We start from the raw sequence: 16,031 nt of genomic DNA, 5'->3' as shown, positions 1-16,031 counted from the left end.
TGTACCACTCTCTTCATGCAGGGAAAGTATGCACCCACATTCCTTTCAGAGCCCTGCTTGTCCTCAGTGCACAGAGTCCTGCTTGTCCTCAGTGCACAGAGCCCTGCTTGTCCTCAGTGCACAGAGCCCTGCTTGTCCTCAGTGCACAGAGCCCTGCTTGTCCTCAGTGCACAGAGCCCTGCTTGTCCTCAGTGTATAGAGCCCTGCTTGTCCTCAGTATACAGAGCCCTGCTTGTCCTCAGTGTATAGAGCCCTGCTTGTCCTCAGTGCACAGAGCCCTGCTTGTCCTCAGAGCACAGAGCCCTGCTTGTCCTCACTGCACAGAGCCCTGCTTGTCCTCACTGCACAGAGCCCTGCTTGTCCTCTTATGTTATGCTACATGCTGCAGCAACAGGTCGAGTACTGCCAGCACTTTTTTTTAAATTACATCTTAAACAACGCAGGCCCTTCATTGCAGGGTCAGACGGGCAGGTCAGGGGCTGATGGGAGTAGACATGCACTGCGTAGGCACGCACGTCTGCTCCAAGCCCCTGACGTGTCACAGCCTCTGACTCCGTGACGCAGTGGCAGTGACACGAGCAGCATCTCTCTCCACCTCACAAGACAGCACCGTGTGGATCTCCAGGAAGGTGAGGATCGCATGCTGGGGGTGATGAGAAGGAGGAGGACGGAGTCTGGAGGGGTGCAATCATGATGATGAGGGGGGGGTGCAATGATGAGGGTTGGGATGCAGGGGGGTTAGGATCATGCAACGATGATGATGAGGAGACCAAGGATAGGGGGGAGAATAGGGGTGCAATAATGATGATGATGAGGGGAGGAAGTTGCTGGGAGGGGGGGTGCAATGATGAGGAGACTGAAGAAGGGGGGAGGGGAGTGCAATAATGATGAGGAGGGGTGCAATGATGAGGAGACAGAGGTTGGGGGGGCGGTTTGGTAGGGTTGTGCAATGATGATGATGATGAGGAGACCAAGGATGGGGTGTGGGGGGAGGATGGGGTTGCAATGATGATGATGGGGGGGTGGTGCAATGATGAGGAAACTGAGGGAGGGGGAGGGGGTGTAATGATGATGAGGAGACTGAGGATGGGGTTCCGGGGGAGGATAGGGGTGCAATGATGATGAACAGGGGGGTGCTGGGAGGGGGGTGCAATGATGGGGAGACTGAGGAAGGGGTGCAGTGGGAAGGCAATGACGATAAGGGGGAAGCAATGATGAGGAGACTGAGGAAGGGGTGCAGGGGGTAGCAATGATGATGTAACTGGGGATGGGGTGCTGCTTGCTGGTAGGGGGGTGCAATGATGAGGAGACCGAGGATCGGGTGCAGGGGGATGGCTGCTGGGTGTAATGATGAGGAGACTGAAGATGGGGTGCAGGGATGGGGGAAAGGTGTAATAATGAGGAGATTGAGGATGGGGTGCGGGGGGAATAATGATGAGACTGAGGGTGTGGTGGGGGATATGGAGTGCGGGGGTAAAGAGACCAATGATGGGTGGGGGTTGATGGTTGTGTGGGGGTGATGATGGGGTGCGTGTGGTGATGAGGAGATGTGTATGGGACGAAAAGGAGACCAAGAATGGGGGAGAGGGCATTGGGATGATGAGCTGACCAAGCATGGGGTGGGGTGGGGGGGTTGAGGAGACAGAAGATGGGGTGAGGGGTATGCAGTGATGAGAAAACCGAGGATTGGGGGGGATGTGTGTGTATATGTTTGATAGATGTGTGTGTGTGTGTGTATGCATGGTAGATTTGTGTGTATCTATGTATGATGTGTGTATATATGACAGATGTGTGTATGTATGATAGATATGTGTATGTATGATAGATGTATGAATGATAAATGTATGTATGATAGATCACTCATCTATTATACGTACACACATCATTCATACATACATCTATCATATAAACATACATACATATATGCATCAGACATACACATATCTATCATACAGACACACACCCATCATACACACCCAGACATCTATCACACATATGTCTATCATACTTACACACATCTATCATACATACACACATCCATCGTACACCCACAGACATCTATCATATATATGTCAATCATACTTACACACATCTATCATACATACACCAGTCATATACACATCTATCAAACCTACATACATATACTGTACATGAATGCGGAGGGGTGGGGTGCCAGATGGGCATGAAGAGGACTTACAAGTCTAGGGGGAAGAGGGGTGGAACAAAGCAACCGGGAGGAAGACTTATATTATGTTCAGGGTGCAGCGTATAGCAGGGTTATATTTAAAGGGTACAGTCTGTACCAGTATTCAGGGGGTACAGTGTGTGGCAATAATATATTTAGAGGGTACTGTGTGTGGCAGTATTATATTCAGGGGGTACAGTGTGTGGCAATAATATACTTAGAGGGTACTATGTGTGGCAGTATTATGTTCAGGGGGCACAGTTAGTGTGTGGCAGTATTATATTCATGGGGTACAGTGGTTGGCAGGGCTATATTCAGGGGGTTCAGTGTGTGACAGTATTATATTCAGGGGGTACTGTGGTTGGCCGTATTATATTCAGGGGGTACAGTATTTGGCAGAATTATAATAAATTATAATGATTATTGTCTGTATACAGAGGATGAGGATCTGCTGATGAATTAAGGAACCAATGATGTCTGGGCATCAGGCGGCAGAGAAGATGTAGCTGGAAGAAGTCCTGGTGCCTGGACCAGATGAAGAAGAAAAGGAAAGATAAAAGAGATATCACTTAGGTCACTAAGTATATTTGTATCATTGTATATTCTCCTGACTGTCCCATCAGAGCTGTAGTCACTAATATCATTGTGTATTCTCCTGACTGTTCCATCAACTGGAGTCACTTGTATGTTCCGCAATTAGGATGAGTGACCCTGTACCTAAATCTCTAACTCTCCAGCTGTTGCAAAAGGGCAACTTCCATAATGCCTCAGGCTCTTCAGACATGATGGGAGTTGTAGCTTTGCAACAGCTGGCAAGCCACTTGAACCAAGATGATCGGTGGGGATCCCAGCAGTCTGGCCTCCACCATGAAAATGAACTGCTTATTCTAAAATGCCGGGTCTATTTTTGGTCCCAGTTCAGCTCTGCCTCTAAGTCACTTATATTGTTGAGTATACTCCCGACTGTGTCCCATCAGTGCTGTAGTCACTGATATCCTTGTGCGGCCAAGGCCGAGTAAGGGGGTCTTCAGGGATTGGGTAAGCGGGTCATCGGGGGGTAGGGGGGGCCCAGGACAATTTTTTGCATCGGGGCCCAGTGGTTTCTAGCTACGCCCCTGGGCACAGTCAAATGCATATTACAGGGAACTGCACTACAGGGAAACTGAAGGCTTACTGCAGGCTTCTCTGCAGATTACAGTCAGGGTTCTAAGCAAAACCTTGTGATCTATCAATTATCAAGGAACCCTTCTAACAAAGTGAACAATCCCTTGGAGACTATGGGGGAGATTTATCAAAACATGTGTAAGTGAAAGTGGAGTAGGTGCCCATAGCAACCAATCAGATTGCGTCTTTAATTTTTAGAGGCCTTTTTAAAAATTAAAGAAGTGATCTGATTAGTTGCTATGGACAATCACTTCATTCTTCCTCTATACAGATTTTGATACAGCATTAAAGCTTATAAAAGCAACTGGAAGAGTGGGCTCTAGTGCCCCTTGTGTGTAATAATTTTATTACTTTTTTGCTGACGTGTTAAATATCTTTCCCATATAACATAAGCATACTGAAGTAAGCAAGTTCTCCAAACATTATTAGGTTTGTTTCACAGTCACCTCTAAAACGATGCAATAAGGGTTATTAGGAAAAATCACTACACATATGGCAGAAAGCACCAAATACAGCATTAAATAAGACTAAGGCTGGGGTTGCATACAGTGGGGCAAAAAAGTATTTAGTCAGCCACCAATTGTGCAAGTTCTCCCACTTAAAAAGATGAGAGAGGCCTGTCATTTTTAAATAATTTATTTGCAAATTATGGTTGGAAATAAGTATTTGGTCACCTACAAACAAGCAAGATTTCTGGCTCTCACAGACCTGTAAATTGTTCTTTAACCCCTTAAGGACCGGAGGTTTTTCCGTTTTTGCATTTTCGTTTTTTGCTCCTTGCCTTTAAAAAATCATAACTCTTTCAAATTTACACCTAAAAATCCATATGATGGCTTATTTTTTGCGCCACCAATTCTACTTTGTAATGACGTCAGTCATTTTGCCCAAAAATCTATGGTGAAGCGGGAAAAAAAATCATTGTGCGACAAAATTGAAAAAAAAAAACGCTGTTTTGTAACTTTTGGGGGCTTCCGTTTCTACGTAGTACATTTTTCGGTAAAAATGACACCTGATATGTATTCTGTAGGTCCATACGATTAAAATGATACCCTACTTATATAGGTTTGATTTTGTCGGACTTCTGGAAAAAATCATAACTACATGCAGGAAAATTAATACGTTTAAAATTGTCATCTTCTGACCCCTATAACTTTTTTATTTTTCCGTGTATGGGGCGGTATGAGGGCTCATTTTTTGCGCCGTGATCTGAAGTTTTTAACGGTACCATTTTTGCATTGATAGGACTTATTGATCACTTTTTATTCATTTTTAAATGATATAAAAAGTGACCAAAAATGCACTATTTTGGACTTTGGAATTTTTTTGCGCGTACGCCATTGACCGAGCGGTTTAATTAATGATATATTTTTATAATTCGGACATTTCCGCACGCGGTGATACCACATATGTTTATTTTTATTTTTATTTACACTGTGTTTTTTTTTTTATTGGAAAAGGGGGGTGATTCAAACTTTTAATAGGGGAGGAGTTAAATGATCTTTATTCACTTTTTTTTTTCACTTTTTTTTTGCAGTGTTATAGGTCCCATAGGGACCTATAACACTGCACACACTGATCTTCATCATTGATCACTGGTTTCTCATAAGAAACCAGTGATCAACGATTCTGCCGGATGACTGCTCATGCCTGGATCTCAGGCACTGAGCAGTCATTCGGCGATCGGACAGCGAGGAGGCAGGTAGGGGCCCTCCCGCTGTCCTGTCAGCTGTTCGGGATGCCGCGATTTCACCGCGGCTATCCCGAACAGCCCACTGAGCTAGCCGGGATGCTTTCGGTTTCACTTTAGACGCGGCGTTCAACTTTGAACGCCGCGTCTAAAGGGTTAATAGCGCGCGGCACAGCGATCAATGCCGCGCGCTATTAGCCACGGGTCCCGGCCGTTGTTAGAGGCCGGGCCCGACCCGCTATGACGCGGGGCCACGCCGTGGCCCCGCGTTATAGATCGGGAGTGGACACATGACGTTCCAGTACGTCATGTGTCCTTAAGGGGTTAAGAATCTCCTGTGTCCTCCACTCCTTACCTGTATTAATGGCACCTGTTTGAACTTGTTATCAGTATAAAAGACACCTGCTCACTACCTCAAACAGTCATACTTCAAACTCCACAAGACCAAAGAGCTGTCAAAGGACACCAGAAACACAATTGTAGTTCTGCACCAGGCTGGGAAGACTGAATCTGCAATAGGCAAGCAGCTTGGTGTGAAGAAATCAACTGTGGGAGCCAGGGACAAGCACACATAGGCTTCAAAGGGGGCTCTAGCCCCTGCCCTTTTTTGCATCTGCCCCTTTAATGCCCCTTTTTTTTTATAAACATCTACAGCACTGCCCAAGTCAGGGCAGCGCAACCTCCACAGGTTGTCAGCAGAACTCGATTCACATAACAATTACCAACCCCGACAAGCCCCCCTCTTTCCCCTCCGGTCTGCTCGCTCTCTATCTCAAGTCCGGCCAGTACCTGAACTATCCCAAGGCCTCCGGGAGTCCTCCTTACATTAGAGTGCCGGGGCTGCCTGGGTAAAAGATGTGTGTAGGTCACGTGACCCCCGCAGCATTACAGCAGAGGAGTCTGCATTCCTGAAGTGTCTCTGGTGATCTCCTCTGCCCTCTGCCCTGCCTGCCACGGTAATAGTTTTAATTTAGTGTTTTTCTGTGTGTGTAACTTTCAGTATACAAAGGAACAAAACACTACAACAATTGTAGTGCCTTGTCCCTTTGCATATTGGGGGTTGTAGTGCTTTGTCATTCTACATGCTGGGGATTGTAGTGCCTTGTCCCTTTTCATATTGGGGGTTGTTGTGCTTTGTCATTATACATGCTGGGGATTGTAGGGCCTTGTCCCTTTGCATATTGGGGTTTGTAGTGCTTTGCTGGGGATTGTAGTGCTTTGTCACTTTACATGCTGGGGGTTGTAGTGCTTTGTCACTTTACATATTGAAGTTTGTAGTACAGACTCTAATATGCAAAAGGTTAAAACACTACAACCCCCAGCATTTAAAGTGACAATGCACTACAACCCCCAGCATGTAAAGTGACAATGCACTACAACTCCCAGTATGTAAAACTACAGTGCATTACAAGCTCATAACCTCCAGCACACAAAACAAGAAGGCACTACACAGTCTGTAGTGCCTTCTTGCCTTGTGTGCTGGAGGTTGTGAGCTTGTAATGCACTGTCACTTGGGAGTTGTAGTGCATTGTTGCCCCAAATACTAGAGGTGGTAATACAAAATAGTAAATAAAATATTTAAAAAAAAGTGTTAATAAATGTGAATAAGCCCCTTCCCTAATAAAAGTTTATATCACCCCCACTTTTCCCATTTTTCAAATTAAATAATGTAATACAAAATAAACAACAAAAATAAACATGTGGTATCGCCACGTGAAGAAACGTCCAAGCTATTGAAATATATTATTAAACCGCACAGTCAATAGCATAAAAGTAAAAAAAAATCTGAAGTCCAGAATTGCAAATTTTTTATAACTTTGTGTATGAGAAAAAAATGGATAAACAGTGAATAAAAATTCCAATAAAAAAATACGTATCACGGCGTAAAAATGAGCCCTCATTAACAAAAAAGGAGCGTTTTTCCTTTTTTGCACTTTTGTATTTTCCTCCTCATTTTCTAAAAATCGTAACGGTTTTCCTCCAACAGACCTCTATGAGAACTTTTTTATGTGCTACCAATACTACTTTGTATTGACATCATTCATTTCACCACAAAATCTACAAAAATTATTTGTAGGACAAATTTGAAGAAAAAAATGCCATTTCATTTTTTTTGCGGCTTCCGTTTCTACACAGTGCACTTTTTGGTAAAAAATTACACCTTTTGTCTATTCTGTAGGTTCATACATTTACAAGGATACCCAATTTATGTAGGTTTTATTTTATTATATAAATTTAAAGAAGACTGATCGTGGAGGGGCGTGACCTGGCAGCGCATGGCGTCGGTCGCATAACTTCAGTGCTCCGCTGCTAGTCAGGCCATACTGCGACTGAAAGTGATATTATCCTCACAAACTTTGCACAATTTCCTCTCAGCGGTACCTGAACATTTTGCCCTCTGGATGATGACCCATAAGAGGGGTAAGAAGAGCCCACTGAAGCTGATGGCCTTCTTTCCTGCGGTGGAGGCCTCCCAAGATGGCGGGGCCGCGTCTCCTACACATCCGGACCCACTGCCAGCTCCGTGCGGCTCTGCATCTCCAGCGACGGGAAGTGCATCTCCTGCCTCGTCCTCCTCTAAGCTGAGCAACGATCAAGGTACCTCTCCTGGCCTTCCTCCTAACTTGCAGACGGGGTGGTCACCCTCAACATCCAATGCACAGCAGGTGCGCCTTTCCCCACAGCCCCCTGGGCCCCGGGGAGCTGGAGCCCATACTGCACCTGACGGGACTGGGTCCCCTGCTGCTCCGCTGACCGAGCACACTATGAGAGGTTTGCTGGCTGAGTTAAAAAAAACTCTATACAGATGGACCTGAACACTGCGGTCTCTAGCATACACAGTGAGATCTCCTCCCTGGGTCACCGCACCGCTCACATTGAAACTAAGATGGCGGAGCTCACCTCGTCCCATAATGAAGTGGTGGACTTAGCTAATAATCTGGAGGATGAGGTGAAGCGGGACGGTTGCATGCAGATGTTTTCTGTGTACAGGAGTCGCATTTGAATTCTCAAGATGCGGTTCGCTTTACATATAAGAAATACCCCCATATTTTTCATTCCCATGCTGTAGATAAAAAAAGAGAAGTACTTATAGCATTCAGGGATAGTGTAGCCCTACAAGTACAGAAGTTGGAGGTCAGTCCGGTGGGGAGATACATTATTTTGGTGTGCCTGCTTAATAATATCCAATACACCTTCACTGTTATTTATGCTCCTAACAACAGACAATGCACTTTTCTCCAGAATGTAGTCAGAAAGGTCAGTGAGGTGGCTGGTGGTCATGTGATCTTACTGGGTGATTTTAAAATGACATTGTGGCCCACTGTAGATTCCACCTCCACTAGGCGTCATACGGAACCCACTGGGTTCTTTTCTGCTATCACACGTGCAGACCTCTTTGATGTGTGGCGGTTATCTCATCCCACTGAAAAAAGATTTTACATATTATTCCCATGTTCACCACATATATACTAGAATTGATTACACTCTGGTATCCCGCTCCTTGTTACCGCTTGTTGATAATGCCACTATCCACCCCATTGAATGGTCTGACCACTCCCCCGTTTGCTTCACGGTTAGAGAAGCATACAGGCATCACCCAGCTCCCTTATGGAGGTTGAACCCTCTGGTTCTCACTACGCCTGAGTACGCTGACGCCACAAACCACATGATTCCCATGTTCTTTAGAGTGAATGACACGGGGGACACTTCTGACCCTCTGCTCTGGTGCTCCTTCAAGGCGACGATTAGGGGTCATTTCATTAGCCAGACGGCTCACGACAAAAAAACAAACGACAGCTGACCTTAGACCTTCAACAGACACTGGCTGACTTACACAGATGCAACAAACAGTCATATTCCCCAGATATAGCATTGGAAATTTCACATGTACGAGCCAGGCTTCACTCCTTATCACTCCACTCATATGAATCAGCACTTAGGCGCCTTAAGATGTCCTACTACTGGCAGGGCGATAAAGCTAGTTCCCTGTTAGCCAAACAGCTCAAAAAGAGAGAAGCTAGGACTAGAATATACTATATTACTAGGCATGACGGGGCTAAGATTGCTGACCCAAGGGGAATTGCTAACTGCTTTGCTCATTTCTATGACCACTTGTACAATCTCAGTAAAGGCGGTCGGACTCAGCAGCCCCCATTCTGTCCTCTGTCTCTCTCCCCTCCCTTTTGCAGGAACATATTGCAATCCTAGATCCCCCTTTTACCGAGGAGGAGGTGCTCTCCTCTATTAAATTGCTGAAGCTATCTAAATCCCCAGGCCCCGATGGGATGACCAATGAGTTCTATAAAAAATCCGGCCCCTTGCTAGCCCCTTTCTTAACCAGAACTTTTAATGATATAGCTAAGACGGGGCTTCCCCCGCCCGAAATGTTAGAAGCAATGGTTGTGATTATCCCTAAACCGGGCAAGTCTTTAGATAATGTAGCAAATTACAGGCCCATCTCGCTTCTTAATAGCGACATCAAACTTTATGCGATGGTCTTGGCTTCCCGTTTAAACGCTGTGCCGCCCCACCTGGTAGCTAGAGACCAGGTGGGATTTGTTAGGGGTCGGCAGACCCTGGATGGCACTAGGCGCTTTTTGGACATCATTGCCAATGCGCACGCCTGTCGGACGCCTTCTCTGCTTCTCTCTTTGGATGCGGAGAAGGCGTTCGACAGGGTGCATTGGGGATACTTACGTCCAGTCTTGGGTAAATTGGGCTTCCCCCTAATGTTATGAAGGCCATTATGGCTCTCTACACCTCACCCTCTACCAGGGTCTATACTAGTGGCAGCCTATCAGATAGGTTTACTCTTAGTAATGGCACTAGACAGGGGTGCCCCCTGTCCCCCCTGATTTTTACCCTAATTATGGAGCCCTTCGCTCAACATATTAGGGAATCACATCACATTAAGGGTATCAAGATAGGGCCAGTTGAACACTGTGTCGGCCTATTCACCGATGACTTGTTGCTCTGCCTCTCCGACCCACAGGTCTCCTTGGACTCGGTGATGCAGATCATACATGAGTTTAGCGCGGTAAGCTACTATAAAATCAACCCAACCAAGTCGAACGTACTTCCTCTCAACATTCCACCCGACTTGCAACGGACCCTGCAGGACAGGTTCCCCTTTGTGTGGGCAACAGAGCACATTCCGTACCTTGGTGTTTCTCTAATGGCACTGCCTGCTAAGATGGTTGCTGTTAATTTTGCTGCATTGCGGGCCCATATACTTTCAGAGACTGACCACTATTCACTGCTCACGGTCTCATGGGTGGGTCGGGTTGCGGCAGCAAAAATGATGCTGCTCCCCAAAATATTGTATTTCTTTAGAAATATTCCACTCTTGATCCCGGCCATATATATAGCTCAATTACAAAAACTCCTCCTGCGCTTTATATGGGCGGGTGGGAGCCTTAGGGTTAGTGCCCATTTGCTTTATAGACCTGTATGGGAGGGAGGAATGGGAGTACCGGATTTAAAAGTTTATTACCTAGCAGTCATTTTAGACCAATTGAAAAGGTGGTGGTGGCAGAGGGATTCCCCTCACTGGGTGGACATTGAAGCAGCCTGGCTAGGTACTCCTTCCCTACAACACTCCTGTGGTCTATAAGCTTTTCTCCTTCCTCTGCACCTTCTACTGTCTACTCTTCTATTGCGGCTGTGCGACTGTGGGGTAGGACGGAGGTAACCAGACAACTTTGCCCTAATAGACTAACTGATATTCCGTTGGGGGCGAACATTTGATGGACATTGACATTCGGCCCTGGATTTCAGCTGGTATACTAAAGGTAGGGGACATCTGGGACGAAGAAGGGCTTCGACCCTTTGGAGACATTGTGTCCTCCTTCTCCATTTCTAATACAGACTTCTATAAGTACTTGCGCCTCAGACACTTCCTACACTCTCTTACATGGCCTGCCGCTGCACCCCACACCTCTTACAAGACTCACTTTTTATCTGAGGGGAATACAACTAGAGGTATTTCTATCTCCTACTCTGCGCTATTGGGCCTCCCTGCTCAGAGACGTTATCTATATCAAGATCGATGGGAGGGGGACTTGGCACTTACCTTCACTGATGAGCAGTGGAACTTTGTGTTCGACTTGCCTAGGAGACACTCGAGGTGTGCTAATCATCTTGAGGCTTCCAGAAAACTACTGTACAGGTGGTACTACACCCCTGTGCGCCTCTCTAGAATATATCCCTCGGCTTCCCCGGTGTGCTGGAGATGCCTAAAGGAACCCGGCACCCTCTTGCACATCTGGTGGACCTGTGAAAAAATTCTTCCCCTCTGGACAGACCTCAAAAAGTTACTAGATGAATTGCTTGATTGCCCATTCCCTGGTGGCATTGCTACTCTTGACCCTTGACCAGATGCCTATGGGCTCGATATATATATTGTTTCATGTACTGATAGTGTTCCGAACAGCTATTGCCCGCAATTGGAAATCTACTGGGGTGCCGAGTCTCCCTGCCACATTGGCTGTGGTCCATCATAACCTCACCTTAGAAAGTATGATAGCTAAGAGAAGTGGGGGTAAGAGTCGCTTAGAACTAGTGAAACGCTGGTTGGAAGCGATTGACTCCCTGCCACTAGAGATAAGGGGTGGGTCTACGCTTTCTGCTGCCGTTTAACTCCCACTCCGTTTGCCTGGTGGTGTCGTGTATTAGGATTAATGACAGATGTCTTTACTTATTGTTCCTGTATCATGTATTACTTTCTAGCATCCTTTGGGACTAATTTAATCTGTTTTGTTTACCTTCTTGTCGGCTTCCTTTTGGAGGCATGTCTGCATTAACTTGAAAATTTCTAAATAAAGTTTAAAAAAATAAAAAAGAAGAAGACTGATCGCACTCCACTGCCGTAGACGAAAACCGTTTTATTCATCCAACAAAGTGCAAGGTGCTCAATACAGACAAGGACATGGCTCAACGAAGGGGTGACAGCCAATGCACGTGCGCATAGGCACGCTTCCTCAGACCCTCATTTTGTTATATTACTTTAAAAAGTTATAACTACATGCACCAAAATTAGTATGTTTAAAATTGTCATCTTCTGACCCCTATTATGCATGCGGCGATACCATGTATGTTTATGTTTATTTTTGTTTACATACTTTTTTTTTAAATGGAAAAAGGGGGTGATTCTAATTTTTATTAGGGAAGGGGTTAAATCACCTTTATTAACTTAATATTTTTACAATTTTTACACCATTTTTTTAGTCCCCATAGGGAATTATTATATGCAATATTCTGATTGTATACACTGTTCAATGCTATGCCATAGCATAGCATTGATCAGTGTTATCTGCAATCTGCTGCTTCAGCCACCTGAGCAGGCATGGAACAGCAGATCACTGATCGGATGGAGATGGCTGCAGGTAGGGACCCTCATATACAGGGAGAGAGCCTTCTGTCCGAGTGCAGCTGCAGCAGACATTTGGAGGTATCATTCATGACTGTGTAACCTGTCAAATGTGAAGTAATAGTACTACAGTTTTCAGTCTGTATTTGAAATTCAACTTATATAGTTCATTTGTATTATCGCATACATATAATTTTTGAATACCTAGAGCAGGGGTCCTCAAACTACGGCCCGCGGACCACATGCGGCCCGCCGAGGACATTTATCCGGCCCGCTGCTGCCTGGGACATCCCTTTCGGGACACAGGGATGCACTCTCGGAGACCCCGCATTTCCATTAAAAACACAGGGGCCGCTGGGAAGGTGGCGCACGCAGGGACGTAACTGACGCCGTGCGTGCGCCCATAGCAACGGAGCGCGGAGGAGCGGGGCAGCGATAAGGACATGCGCTGGCCAGCTAGGTAAGTGTTACCAGCGGCACGTCAGCTTCGATGCTCCGACCACCGCTTCTTCGGTCCTGGGACTTACTGCTATGTCCGGACTGGAGAAGCGGTGGTCGGAGCACTGAAGTGGGGCAGAACACAGGCATACAGCCTCCATCCATACACTGTATGGCAGGAGGCTGTATGTCTGTGGGGGAACATACTGCACCTAATGTGGGGAACTATACTTCACCTAATTTGGGGGATCTATACTGCAACTAATGTGGTGGAACATGCTGCACCTAATATGTGGGAACTATACTGCACCTAATGTGGGGAGCTATACTGCACCTAATTTGGGGAACTATACTGCACCTAATGTTAGGAGCTATACTGCACCTAATTTGGGGAACTATACTGCACCTAATGTGGGGGAATATGCTGCACCTAATGTGGGGAGCTATACTGCACCTAATGTGGGGAGCTATACTGCACCTAATGTGGGGGAACATGCTGCACCTAATGTGGGGGAACATTATACTGCACCTAATGTGGGGGAACATTATACTGCACCTAATGTGGAGGAACATTATACTGCACCTAATGTGGGGGAACATTATACTGCACCTAATGTGGGGGAACATTATACTGCACCTAATGTGGGGGAACATTATACTGCACCTAATGTGGGGGAACATCATACTACACCTAATGTTGGGGAACTGTACTGCACCTAATGTGGGGGAACTGTACTGCACCAAATGTGGGGGAACTGTACTGCACCTAATGTGGGGGAACTGTACTGCACCTAATGTGGGGGAACTGTACTGCACCTAATGTGGGGGAACTGTACTGCACCTAATGTGGGGGAACTGTACTGCACCTAATGTGGGGAAATTGTACTGCACCTAATGTGGGGAAATTGTACTGCACCTAATGTGGGGGGACTAAACTGCACCTAATGTGGGGGGACTATACTGCACCTAATGTGGGGGGGACTATATTGCACCTAATGTGGGGGAACTGTACTGCACCTAATGTGGGGGAATTGTACTGCACCTAATGTGGGGAATTGTACTGCACCTAATGTGGGGGAATTGTACTGCACCTAATGTGGGGGAATTGTACTGCCAACCCTAATGTGGGGGAATTGTACTGCACCTAATGTGGGGAATTGTACTGCACCTAATGTGGGGGAATTGTACTGCACCTAATGTGGGGGAACTGTACTGCCAACCCTAATGTGGGGGAACTGTACTGCCAACCCTAATGTGTGGGAACTACATCCTAATGTGGGGGGATCTATACTGCCAACCTAATGTGGGACCTGTAAACAAAGAAAAAAGAGAAGGCCCAAGGAGGCGCCTAGTGCATTACCCTAAATATTGAATCAAAACCCCACATAAAGTGGGGGCAAGTAGGGGGTCTGATGAATGACCGCTCACCTGGAGCGTATATTATATACGCATATAACCTCAGTCTGAGGTAATAGTAGAGGAATCCGTGCAAGCCCGCAGGTCTTCAGGATGGATCCAAAGGGAGATCCTGTTGGTGAACTTGGTAGTGGAAAAAATTACCTTTAACCAGGCGCTCGGGGATCCAAGGAGATCTCACATCTCAAGTCATGGAGGTGGATATAAATTCAAGCTCTATTAGTATACAACAACGCGTTTTGGGGTTAGCATACCCCTTCTTCAGATTGACAGATTCCTGAAAGAAGGGGTATACTAACCCCAAAACGCGTTGTTGTATACTAATAAAGCTTGAATTTATATCCACCTCCATGACTTGGTAGTGAGATCTCCTTGGATCCCTGAGCACCTGGTTAAAGGTCATTTTTTCCACTACCAACCTAATGTAGGGGGAACTGTGCTGCGTACTTAAAGTGGTAGTCCACTAATAAGATATATAAGTGTGCATAGTGTTCATGTTTTGATATCTATAGTCCGGCCCTCCAACGGTCTGAGGGACCGTGAACTGGCCCCCCGTTTAAAAGGTTTGAGGACCTCTGACCTAGAGGATGCTACTAGACTTTGGAGTGAGATCTGGAGCTGAATTTGCTTCATTGCCGGTAAGTAATGGCTGTTATCAGCAGCCAGAACACAGTTAATGCCAGACCTCAGTGATCACAGCAATATCCGGCACTAACACTTTAGATGCTGTGATCAAACTTGATTGCGGCATCTAAAAGTGCAAACTACTGGTGCCAGTGGGTTTTAGGGGGGCTGATCGGGACCTACGTGGGGTAATGCAGGGTCCTATTTAGCTGACATGACAACGGAGGCCCATACCTCAGGAATTGTGTTCTGTTATAGGGGAACTCTGTTACAGAACATCTGATCCCCTATCCACAGAGTCCGACCGCTGGGACCCCCCTCCCCCACTCTCTCCTTCCCAGCACCCCGGCTCTTCTCATGTATTGAACGATCTAAGCCCCGTGCATGGATTACTGTCGACCACTGCGCGAAGAGGTGGCCGACATGTCCCCCTATGTATCTTTATGGGGGAGCCAGAGATACATGGGGGAGCCAGAGATACATGGAGGGGTGTGTTTGCCACTGCTTTGTGCAGTGGTCGACAGTAATCCATGCACGGTGCTTAGATCGCTCCATACATGAGAAGAGCCGGGGTGCTGGGCAGGAGATAGAAGGGGGTCCCAGTGGTCGGATCCCCTGTAATCAGATACTTATCCCCTATCCTGTGAGTAGGAGAGAGTAAGATGTTCTGTACTAGAGTTCCCCTTAAACATATGTAAGGCTTTTACGAACATTTTTTTTTTTAATAATGAAAAGTGCCCTTTATTTTATTTGAGCCCATGCCCTCCAAAATGTCTGTGCACGTCCCTGGTGGGAGCAATTATTAGAAAATGGAAGACATACAAAACCACCGATAATCTCCCTCGATCTGTGGCTCCACGCAAGATCTCACCCCGTGGTGTCAAAATGATCACAAGAACGGTGAGCAAAAATCCCAGAACCACAGGGGGGACCTAGTGAATGACCTGCAGAGGGCTGGGACCAAAGTAACAAAGGCTACCATCAGTAGTAACACACTACGCCACCAGGGACTCATATCATGCAGTGCCAGACGTGTCCCCCTGCCAGTACATGTCCGAGCCCGTCTGAAGTTTGCTAGAGAGCATTTGGATGACCCAGAAGAGTATTGGAAGAATGTCATATGGTCAGATGAAACCAAAGTAGAACTT

At 46.4% G+C, this 16,031-nt stretch overlaps 1 protein-coding gene across 6 annotated transcripts in view; it reads right to left on the bottom strand.

Moving 5' to 3' along the window:
- The window catches only part of IQSEC1 (IQ motif and Sec7 domain ArfGEF 1), an 830,222-nt gene that overhangs the window by 442,087 nt on the left and 372,104 nt on the right, over nucleotides 1–16,031 (bottom strand). The window lies entirely within an intron of this gene.

Source organism: Hyla sarda, chromosome 6 (assembly GCF_029499605.1).
Source record: "Hyla sarda isolate aHylSar1 chromosome 6, aHylSar1.hap1, whole genome shotgun sequence".
NCBI classification, from domain to species: Eukaryota; Metazoa; Chordata; class Amphibia; order Anura; family Hylidae; genus Hyla; species Hyla sarda.
The sequence above is the reverse complement of the archived record's forward strand: the minus strand, read 5'-3'. Positions and strand labels throughout refer to the sequence as shown.